Source organism: Ptychodera flava, unplaced genomic scaffold (assembly GCF_041260155.1).
Source record: "Ptychodera flava strain L36383 unplaced genomic scaffold, AS_Pfla_20210202 Scaffold_48__1_contigs__length_985763_pilon, whole genome shotgun sequence".
In the NCBI taxonomy this organism is placed as follows: Eukaryota; Metazoa; Hemichordata; class Enteropneusta; family Ptychoderidae; genus Ptychodera; species Ptychodera flava.
This window is the reverse complement of record NW_027248370.1, coordinates 452747-465420: the sequence shown is the minus strand read 5'-3', so window position 1 is coordinate 465420 and position 12674 is coordinate 452747. Positions and strand designations below refer to the sequence as shown.

The 12674-nt window shown below is 36.0% G+C and overlaps 1 long non-coding RNA gene across 1 annotated transcript; it reads left to right on the top strand.

Moving 5' to 3' along the window:
* Positions 1-507: 507 nt before the first annotated feature.
* On the top strand, positions 508-6119 carry LOC139128288 (uncharacterized). Its single transcript, XR_011551247.1, has 4 exons — positions 508-874; positions 4570-4831; positions 5487-5543; positions 6050-6119. It is a non-coding gene; the product is annotated as an uncharacterized lncRNA (long non-coding RNA).
* The last annotated feature ends 6555 nt before the right edge of the window (positions 6120-12674 follow it).

The following is a 12674-nucleotide window of genomic DNA, read 5'->3' as shown; positions in this document are numbered from 1 at the left end:
TTTTTTGAGTCTACCCTTTCAGGCCAGTTTCGGGCGATTTCAGCCAATTTCAGGCAATTTAAGGCCAATTAAGGCCAATATTTCATTTTTCTACTCCTACTAAGGTCTCTGTGAACGTAGTCTTAATTGAATGTTTACTTTTATTCCAGCACGCATTAAGAGATGGGTGCTTTTTATGCAAAAGTGTTTCTTTCATACACTGTATGACTCAGCTGCTTTACAAAACTCCCCCGTTCGATTAATATCGCTCTAACTTATAGATGCCCCGTGTCAACCGGTGTCTTGCACACGATGTCATACTGTCACGTAAAGCACGCACTTTGGAACCCTCCAAATTTTCATGTCAGCAATATCGCATGTAGTGCAAGGGCAGTGTTTATTTTGCTTGTTAATTTGTTTACTTGCAAGCTGTATGTTTGGTTCAGGAATAGTCAAAAGTGGCGGGTGATCAAGCTTTGTTCAGAACTCGCAATGCGAGATATTTTCTTAACTTTGTGAACAAAGTTATATTCTAGGATCGTGTCACTCATTAATGGACGGTTTAGAGTTGGGCATCATACTTGCAGTAAAGCAGTACTGTCTGAAAGACAAGTTTGTGCCCTGAACTTCTCATAGGAAGAATATCAAACAAATGATTTCAAGTTCGAGTGAATAGCAAGGATGGCGGATTTGGTCAATCTCCGCAAAGTTTTTATTCACTTACTGATTTACTAGTTACGTTGCAACGTAGGAAACGGAAACTTACATGTTCATAAGGGTTCGCAATTCCTAACATTTTTCGTTGAGATAGAGATACTTCTGACGTCATCCATTTTAGCGCTGACCGTAGAGGGACAGAAGGAAGACTTGACATTGCGTGAGTCATATCAGCCAGGTAGGTCACATTGATGCTGCGATAGTGTTATCTACAGATACTAGAGAATCATAATATGTAAATGATACATTCCATTTATCTAAACTTGTGCATTGATTTACACACATTTCATTGCCATGTGATCGTGAGCCATAGAGACACTGTTGAAGTTCGAACGGCGCTCATTAATTTGCTAGGCATGAAAAGCCGAAGTTAAATGATAAGTTAACAAGACCTATTATGAAGGGAAAGGTCCAAAAAACTCGATAATATAAAATGGACATTATTACAGTTTTGCCTTACCAATATGACATATTTAAAATATCTAGCGGAGAAAAAATAATGCTTTGTTAATGGTTAATCTGATCTTAAAGAGCAAAGGTCTACGTGGTAATATTACATTGGAACAGATACGTGTCAATGTACGTTATTTGTTCAAGGGTGCTTGAATGTGTCTGTTGGTGCGACGCCAGTAGGGTAAAGTTTTGCCCACCACAACCTTACTGATACCTAATCATAAGTCAATAATACTGGTGTCACCTTTGCTCCAAAGGCTGAAGTTTTCTTTTATCTATATGAGAAAAAGCTAGAAGCTATCTTTGACAGATTTCATCTATTGAACTTGTGTAAGCACGTAATTTTTAATGTTTAACTTTTGTACCCTGCCTGTATACATAAATCGGACTAGTAGTGAAAAGTAGGTGATGAATAAGGTTCAAGCATGGGTCATTCGATCATCTTTCATTTCGATCCCTTTAACGTGTCTTTAGGCATACCTGTGGTCATCAAACTTTTCATTAACCTTAACTTGTCACTCCTATTCACTGTAAGCAGGTTCACACTGACCATTGATATAATTGGGTTAGGCTAACTGATGGCGATGAGACGGGTTGTGGCTTATTTATTCCCTATGCAGTTTCATGAAAAAATTAAGCGATGGATACGATATTAGATTAGAGTTTACAGAATCACATTATCGAAAGTAAGATATCACAGTGCTATGTACTTCAACGTGCTCCACAGCCAAGGTGTAATTATTGGTAATTGTATGCTATTTCAATTAATATATAATGTTGTTACCGTCAATGAAATGTTATTTACGCAATACTTCGTAACTTATTTGCTAAATCTATGGGATCAAAGAATTCTTCTCCCGTTGAGTGGGCTGTGATGCATTTGTTGCGTATTTTTCGTTTAGCCATAGCTTAAATCCAGCAGGTGAATTTAACGTTAGTATAATAGTAACAGCATGAAATCAGCTATAGACAATATTATCTTCCGTATTAAACATAATCGCACCATCAATTTATGGTGATGGACATATAGAAAGATTCATGGGTGCCCAATGACTCTTGATTAAAGTGTATTTTATACAATGCAAGAATCGAGGTACATGAATATTCCGCATTGATTAAGGGCCATTAGCATAGAATTTTAATACCGAAACAATGCTCATTAATGTAATCTGCATATTTGAATATCATTATACCTCGCATCTTGCACTAATAGCATGGCCCTATCTAAAATGTGACCCCGTATGCGCTTTATAAAACACCATACTATCCAACTCCGAGACTTCAAATTTCAATGCGTGACTGTACATCCTATAACATTTTTGCACTATAGACTTCCGTGTTTACCTAAGTTCAGATCCATTCGTTTATGCCACTATCATTGTTAATCATTAATTGGGATTTGACCTAATTTTCCGTATTACAATATATTAGGTCTTGTTCTTGCAAACGAATTCCACTTTTTGTAGTTAGCCCTTGTCGAGCACAGTCTAGCAGTCCAAGGATATGGATATATGCTATTTGCACCCTTATTTGTAGTGAACAGACTATTTTATTGTGAAATTCAAAGATCATATTTGTTGGTACACATATGCACTTCTAACCACTCTGATTTAGTGAAGTACATTCATACCAACAACCAAGCATATATTGATGCAAAGATATAACTAATTTTATATTGATTTGGAAAAATCGTTGTTCGCTTTCCAAAGAGATGCCTGTGTAAAATTTCAATATCATATTTTTTGCACACATATAAAGTTCTAACTACCCTAACATAGTCAAGTACATTCAAATCAATAATGAAGCAGATTTCAATGCACAAATTAAGGTGGTAAATTCTTATTTTGAATGACATTATATAAAAATGTCTTGTAAAACGAATTCAATGTTAATCATAGTTCTCTAGTCAAGTATATTTACATTTGAAGTTAGATATGTAATACGTCGAGCATCATACGTGTACTTTTAGCCTTATTAGCTTTTGCTTGGGATGTGGGCGAATGTATATATATACATGGCATATCATATACACTGTATATATTATATGGATAATTAGATAAATTATTCACACCAGGAGAGTGCAATCTGTGCCATTTATTAAGTACACTTTTAGTCATTAAACTTACTAGATATAAAAATTTACATATTGTGGTATAGCTATTATAATTTATTTTATTGTAAACATTTCTAAATTCTTTAAACAAATTGGAAATATCAAATAATGAATCCCAGGCTAAATTTGCAAAACAAGGCACTCTCTATCTGCAGGTTTGCATAATATCCACTCTTTTCTATTCCCTCCTCCACCTAACCCTTATAAAACTGAAGGTTCAATAAATACACATGATAGCACAGGCAAGATCGTATCTGTGCGGTGTTTATGACGGCAAAACTGATTAAATCTCAACAACATCACATTCATTAAAACAAATCGTGATCTTGTCTTTGCATTATTACTTAATCATAATCAATGTTAAGTTAGATAAATCGCTAATTTGTAATTACCTTCTTTGTGCAAAACTTGGATGGAATACTTAGTGTCTTTCGAACGGGATGTGATAATCTATCTTTTTTTAGCACTTTTCTCAGAGTATAAGTTGTATTGCATTCACAGCTACATGAACCGAACTTCTGTAGTTGTTCGGCGACAAGGAAAAACACGGTCACTTTTTTCGCCGTAATTTGTTTATGGTCATACAATCAAGATGATAACCTTAAAAACTATGTTATACACACGGGCTATATTTAAATAATAACACATGCCTTCGGCTCGGGCATAATCAATATTACCGTCATGAGCACCATCCCTTGGGTAGGCAACAAATCGTGATCTTGCCCGTGCTGGCGTGTGTTATTAATTTTATTACACCGAAAAAAACACTTTTGTTTTCGAAACTTTGCTTAGAATGCAGTCAATTGTCGATCGAGACTGTCCACAGTGAAACGTTATATTTTTTGCTCGATCGCAATGCTACATGAAGTTGAAGGTCAACTTAAATTAACGTCTAAAAGCGAAGATAGAGTTGTTAAAGATTTTCTCATTTAATGTACTAAACGTCGTCGAGTACTTCAGGTCTAGCTTTTTCTTGTACCTTTTCAAAAGCTATTGCTTCACAGAAAATACCAAGCAAATGTACGCAATGATGTGGGACGCGCAGAAACGACGCGCGGTATTCTAGAACGTGTAGCGGGCTACATCAGTGCACGCGACAGGGCTATATCAGAGCACGCGACAGGGCTATATCACCTTATATGTTCTATCACTTATATCACGTGAGTGAGGCTCAGCAAATCACAGTACCGGGATAATACGTGAGGTGTAATAATACCAATTTAATTGCGTGCAAAAATTAGATTGACTACTGCGTTTTGAACAGCATATGATAATCTGTTTCGGTTTTTAACACCTTTATATGTCAGAGTATTCGTTATAATGCAACCACAGCGGGATGAACCAAGCCAGCCGCAGGTACAAGGGCTGCAATCATACACATCTCTAAGTCAGCAATTGCAGCCGACAATAAGAAATGGTACAAGACCAGGCTTTGCCAAACGAACCATCACTGGGCTTAGTTTGTGTCAACTTCTTCTAGGTGGTATTGCCGTGGCTTTGGGAATAACAGCAATATTTATTGGATGTTTTGATTCAACAATCGCTTGTGGAATATGGTGTGGCGCATTTGTAAGTGATGCATTTTTATCTTAATGTCATGCAAAGAAAAAATACGCGCGATTCTTGACGCCACACAATCTTGTAATGCTTTGCTTTCCTATAGATAATTTGGACTCATTTTTAAACTTGCTGAGAATATTAAATTTCCGTCTTGTCGTTATGTATTTAGCAAACAAAATACTCTCCCTTGGAGCAAAGAGAGAATAGATGTACTTCCACTGGCAAATGTCTGTCAATATCTGTGCATGGTGATTGTATTTCTATTCCTAATGAAAGACCTATTTAAAAGTTGCTTAGGAAAACAATGTAAAGATAATTATTTTTAATACTTATGTCCGATATGCACATGTTTATAGTATGACGGCAATGGAGTTATTATAGGGGATGAAAATAATGTACTTTCCTTTCGAGTATTGAATATTATCACAGGGCGTGTATTCATGTAACTTTAAGTTATTTTGCAACATGAATATATGACCATGGAGCCAATATGGAGATATACAATGCGCTGGAACAATTTTCAGGGAAATCAATTCAAATAAAATAAATGAATCATAGAGCTCAATTTTTGTACTCCTCTAATTTTAAGGGGAGCGTAAGGAGAAGGAATGAGTTTGGTAATGTTCTTATTAATAGTGGCTAATAAATCCTTTGATATTTCCAGTTCTTGGTCAGCGGTGTATTTGGACTTTTAGCTGCATTGATAAAGGCTAACGGATTGGTAAGTTATCCTAATAATAGAAATGCTTCCCTAAAAACATCAATAAAACAACCAAACAAATAGGTTTACTTACCATTAAGGCTAGTTGATTAAATTTTTATGAAATCCATCATTACAGTACTGAATTTCCAAATTTACAGCAGATTTCTTTGTTTCCGGGTCAGCCCTTTTAAAATCTGGTGTTTTGTGGATATTTTACGACGTTAAATGAAAACGTTGCCTGTTATCGGTCAGGTGACGGATAATGGAAAGATGGTAATGAATGCATTTTTTACATAGATTCGGTATTACTCAATCTGTGCGGTCCGTCGAGTCTGCTAACTCTACTTTTAGAATGTGTGAATTAAACGAAATTCACTCTGGATCAAAATCTATACGAAATATCGTCAAGTTGCAGTGGCGATGTAAAATAATACTTTGTCAGCGACCTATGTCATGTATTTATTATATTTTAACCAAAGAGGAATAATCTTCAACAACTGACATCCTTTTATTCATCATTGCAGATTATAGCGTCAATGATTCTTTCGGCAGTGTCAGCATCTCTGTTTGCGCCTGTACTTTTGCACACGAGCGTACAAATGATATCCGAGGATCATTACTTTTATGTAAGTAGTTTCACAAACCGACGTGTACACACCTACATGTATATGGGATCTAGTGACAACCCTGCTGCACATCGACAAGTCTTGAAAAGTGGCCTCAATACGAGACAACAGCGGAAATCATCCCGAGGCATTATAATTTTCTCCAGTACTCGACTTTACCGTGACTTAGAGCTAAGAACTGACGTCTTATAATTTATCATAATTATTGCCTTTGCTCTGTATATAATTCATTAAAATCATAATGAAAAAAGAGAGAGAAATAGGCTTTACTTCATCGCAAGTAAAGTAATGGAGATAGTAAACATGGGGCCCTAGGGCACCGACGTCCCTTGTACCTTCTTACTGTTTATTATTTGCTATAAATGTGAAATTTGGCAAAACGTCTAATTGTTTGGACATAAATGAAAGTTATTTGAACTGGTTGGTTACTGCTCCAGCATAAGTTCAAGTGTGGATTCTAAGTATCAACAGCCTTGATATGTGTGAAAGTGAATTAAGAATAAGAGATGGGACTCAATAGGATCAACAATATCTAAAACAGGAAACGGTGAACTTATATAATACAGAAGGGGAGAAAATTTAGCCACAAACTATTTTAGTATAATGGACAATGGCTAATCTAAATCAAATTACTTAAACTGGATTGTTGGCATTGATTACACATGTATTTATTGTCCATCAAATAGAAAATACATTTGGGCCATTGACTAAAAAACATTTTCTTGTTACACTCACCACACTTGTACTTAGTATTTGGAGTGTACACCTATCTACAATACAATGATAAAAAGTTTGGACTCTGTAGGTCAACAGTGCATCTTTAATGTATGAGACTAAATAAACTTACCCCTCAAGTATGTATAGGCCAAAAACAATATTTAATTTTGAATTACGTAGTGCAGGGAAGGACATACAATATGGTGAAAAGCAAACTAAATATAAAAACTGAATATACAATTATATGGCAATGTTGTTTACAGTCATGAGTATCTGGTGTGTGCCAGGAGACAAATATTAAAATTGGACAGTATCATCCTGACCACAGTTTGTCGGTACAAAATATTATGCTATTCACGATAGTTATACAACATAGCTTGCATTTTGTTCACAGTAGAACTGAGTTTTACATGTAAGATAACTTTCTCGTAAACTGTAAATTCTGGCTTCTGGCAGCTCAAACGTCGCAATACTACATTTTTTGATATGATACGGAATGACTTGCACACATATGCAACATGCACTGACAGTCGATATATTCATAGTAAGAGTCTACTAAAATTTCAAGCATAGTGATGTTGACAACTAGTACATGCATGCCAGTGCACGATTTCAAGTAGCCAGGAGGAAATTCTAATGGTCTTTTAGTGGAAATATAGGTATTAAACAACAGTGAAACAAACCACATTAGTTATCATGACCGTGCTAAAGTGCAATCTCGGATCATGTATGATCTGATGATCATGCCAAATTACCATGTCGGATTATGCCGTGATTCTGAAGTGCGCGTACTTCCTTTGTAAATCGGTCAACATAAGCACACACTGTCTTTAGTGATCGAAGTCAACAATGATGTCAAAATCAATGCACAACTGACGAAATTACCCAAAATAAGCAACAGAAAACTAAAAGTTATCGCTGTGTCGAAAGGACAGTACATCAACATAAAACGATGCTAGTTTGTTATGACATGGAGGTAGAAGGAGAGAGCGTTCCCTCGCTCTCACCCAGCTATTAGTACGGGCCGCCGGTGGGATTGCCTCGCTAAAGCAATGGATTCGCCGGTACCGGGTGAGTACTGAGTACGGAGGCCATCATTCTTCAGTCTATCGAAGGAGCGTTTTGTGCCAAAAAATACATGACAGCAACAAAAGTACCATCACTGTGAATTTATATTTACAAAACATCATCAAATACACGCTAAAAACTTTAAAACGTCAAAATTCGCGCCGGACCGAGAAACAAGATGGCGTCGGTTTGATTTTTCAAAGTCCTTGAAAAACAACGCTAACTTGTTATATGCGCATGCGAATATTAAGGGGAGACCCATTTGATTTCGGGGGGGGTGTATGCAGGAAGAGGGTATGGGAACTTTTTTTTGTCAGAGAGACAGCATTTTTTTATTTCTACTGTCAGACCTGCATCAATTTTTTTTTCAAATGGAGTAGCAGTGCAATTTTTCAAATTTAAGCCAGTGTTTCACATATCACAGGATGGTTTCATGTATTCATTTTACATTCCAGTATATAGCCTAGTATATATATAACTTTAAATTATAGAACACTTTTTTGGCAAATCAACAGTGATCAGTACTATTCCTGCTTTTCTTTAAAACAGTCAATTCCTTTTTAAGTTCTCAGGGGAGATGTTATTTTTTTGTGGTCAGAGAAACAAGGCTCACACATTGTATTTCATTATATTTGTTGTTCCTCAATTTGTCATTGTCAACTTGTAATCTTTCTAACATATTTATATTGAGAGAATAATATATTGGTTTTAACACTAGTTTATTGACTCCTGTCTTGTGTTTTAAATTTTCACAATTTACAGAAGTCAAATAGTCCCATCTAGATATTGCCTATGCCATTGAGATATTGCAACAGAAGTCCTGAAATATGATTTCTTGGGTCAGAAAAGAGAAGGAAAACATCGAGTGCACTGAGGTGTAAAGTAGTGAATGCTTATATCATAAGTGCTGGAAAAAAAACACATAAGAATTGCTTGTGGTAAAAACATTTGCACTGCCTATGGCAGCATGCCAGCAAAGAATACATGAGAATGAAGTTTCCAAAATTTTGCTCATTTCAAGTGCATTGTGACAATTCCTTTTTTACTTCTGTCTGTTATGAGAATTTTTTTTCTCAAGCCTTTACAGGCTTAATTTTTTCTTTTATTTCACCTGGTGACACTTTTTTTCTCAAAATCCTCCATACCCCCCAGAAATCAAGTGGTTCTCCCCTAAGTGAGCCCCTGACCTATACGGGCCAGTGGATTACTTCCTCAGTAGAACTGATATGCCTGCCGGTACCGGTGTTTATCGCCTACGGAGGCCATCATTCTTCAGTGGATCAAAGGCGCCTTTCGTACCAAAAAATATACGACAGCATCAAAAGTGCATCACTGTCAACTTCATAACTATAGAACATATTGAAATACACAGTGAAACGTTTACAACGTAAAAAATATGCCCCGACCGAGAAACAAGATGGCGTCCGTTTCGATTCTTCAACTCAGATTTTGTCCTACAGTTGTGCGCATGCGCAAACGGTAGCTTTAGCGAAAGTGAGTCAAAATCAAGTAAATATAAAATAAAAATGGATAAAAATATTGTTTAAAAATAATACAAGGCATGTATCACCAAATTTTGAACATTTCTGACGGCATTTCAATTATACGAACACCCATGCCAAACATCACAATAATCAAATCAGTAGTTTTGAGTAAAAATTGAAAATAGTGGTTTTCACAAAAAGTGACTTTAAAATGATTCAATCAAAAAAGAAAAAAGATTGTTTGAGATACATGCCCAAGTGACCACCAGACCAAATTTCAGAAAAAAGTTACTGAAGCGTTTCTGAGATACCTGCGTCCACGGCATACGGCCTGTAACCTCCACAAATGTAATAATCTCCACAAATGTAATATCAATCACAATTGTAATAAAATCAACCACAAATGTAATATAATAGTCAACAATTAATGTAACAACCCGACAACCACAATTGTAATAAAATCAACCATAAATGTAATAAAACTCAACCATAAATGTAATAAACTTGAACTTGCATATGTGATCGTTTGTTTATCAAGGCCCTGAGTAAATAATAATTTTAATAAGACTAGTGTAATGTTATTGCATACTTTCCTGAAACTATAGGTTTCCTTTCCCAAACACAGAATAGAATACATTGAGAACACTATCAAAAACGGCGAGGTACTGGTCAAACCGTTGGATAACGGAAGTTGAACATCAGTTCTAGACACAGATAATTACATAATAGGATTGAGTCAAAATAACTCGTCAATAAGTGATGCCACACAAAAATTATGACAGATGACTCAGAACAAATAACAGAGAAATATACAACCTTATAACAGAAACTTACGACACAAAACATGTTGACGAGAACATATATTTATATTTCAATCTGGTAAAAACAATACGAACACTACCTTGAACACAGTAGAACAAAATTAGACATCCTGGCATCCCTAGTGAAGGAACAAACTTCAAATGGGACAACATACGAATACAGACAATCTATCGATTATTCAACACAATTTATCCACTGAAGACGAATTTGAGGCGACCGATTAAGAAAGGGCGGCAATTTTTCGAAAAAACGGCGTTAAAGGATCGTAGTGTTTTACAGTCTTCCCCACTCTGGAGTAGGGACTGCACTGACGTTCAGATTACAGCTGTGTCCTAGCCATGGCCAATCAGTTCTGTACACAAAACAGGGAAACGTAAAATACACTTTCAAATATGCAAAACACACTAAACGCACACAATTAAGAAATGAATAATGTGTGGAGTTGCTTTCCTTATTACATAGATCAATATTAAGGGCTAATTCCTCAATTGCAACGACAAAATAGATTTATTACATTTATGGTTGATAAGTATGACACTTATGGGTGATTTTTTTTTTTACATTTATGGTTACCATTTATTACATTTGTGGTTGGTCGTTTTTATTACATTTATGGTTGATTTTTGTTACATTTATGGGCGATATTACATTTATGGGTGCATTTTATCACAATTGTGGTTGATATTACATTTGTGGAGATTATTACATTTGTGGAGGTTACACGGCCCACTGTATACAACAACAGAGGCCGCGTCATCACATTGTACTTTGGGCCAAAGGCCCAAAGGACTAAAATTAAAACCAGACCAGAAATCAAATAAAGACAAGTTATGTTATGTCTTATCAGAAGTATCTTAATTCAAATAGCTATAGCGAGTGGGCATGCCTTTAACGCTTTGCGATTCCAAATGCGCCCGTTGTGAATTCCTACCATGTCAGTAATGTGGAATCAACATAGCGTTCGATACACGACATCACCGAACATAGGAGCAACTTCACAATGTATATGCAATGCTACTTTTTGTAAATCTTTTGTTGTAACACGTCGGGACTTTTTACAACGACTACCACTTCTTGTAAATTAATGGCAATTAATTTGACAGCCATAAGATGCGCGTGTCTGTCGATAGGAAACAATGCAAGTTACAATTTGTTGTACATACAGTTTGTGAAGTTACACTATCATATTTAACGACGCACTGTCAGGTGTATGCATATCAAAACATTTGTAAATATGAGTACAATAGCGTAATGTGGGAGTTTATTTGTCATGACGTTTCTATACTTAAAAATTCAACTGTACCTGTAATTGCACTAACTTAAAATATGTTGCTTTCCTTTCAAAGATTTAAGAATTAAAAAATAAAAAAAATCTTTGTCCGTTTTACATGGATATCTTATCGAACGTTAACTCATTGTGTTGATGATATAAGGTTACTCCCCAAATACCGGGATTTATGTCCGAGTACAGCGTGCAGTGGAGGTATTGTCCGAGACGCGTAGCGTCGAGGACCATACCGAAGCGTACGATGTACGAGGACATAAATCCTGGTATTTGGGGAATAACCTTATTATTATACACTTTTTAGTCCAACTTCACCAGAAAAAAAGTCGAAATTAAGGCGTCGTTTCGATGTTCGTCGCTCACTATACTGAGCGATCGCGAGTTGACTGGGAACTAGTTGAGCGTGTCCGCTAAGCGCGCAGAACGAAATTTCAACCCGCGCTGTGCATTGCACACGGTAGAAATTGTACGTCAGCAGCATAATTTCACTCGAATTCATAGGTTTTGGACTGACCACGATTTGATTTTGGAAGTAATGACTGCTAAGACGTATATATTTTTGTAAAAAATGTGAAACTTTCTCTTCTCTTTCTCCGTGTTGACGTTAAAGTGATTTGAGGTCAAAGGTCAAATAGCGTCCAATAACACCTAAATATATTGTAGTCCAGTCAATCTACGAGATTTTGGCACCTAACCCACCACAATTGCAACAGAATTTTTTTCTTCAGAATGCATTTTAGAGAGGTACCCAGAACAACATATTAAAAGTTTACTCGAATCCACCCTGGGGAAATATGCCTAATTTGCATAAATCAAATATGGCGCCCAACTATCCGACAAAATAACATAATTGGCCATATATCACATGTTAAACAAGCTATTTCAGTGATTTCAAAGTCTTACACTAGTTATTTGGCTCAGGGAATCATTTTGGAGGCATAATGTTTCATAAAGGCACTTCACTAATTTGCATAATTCCAATATGGCGGCCAGCATTCATACAAAATACATTTTTGGTCATATACCACGTATTAAACAAGCTATTTCAGTGATTTCAAAGTTAAAAGTATATTTGTTTGGCATGGACAAACGATTTTTGAGATGCAATGATTTCCATAGGTACTCCGTTAATTTGCATACATCCAAT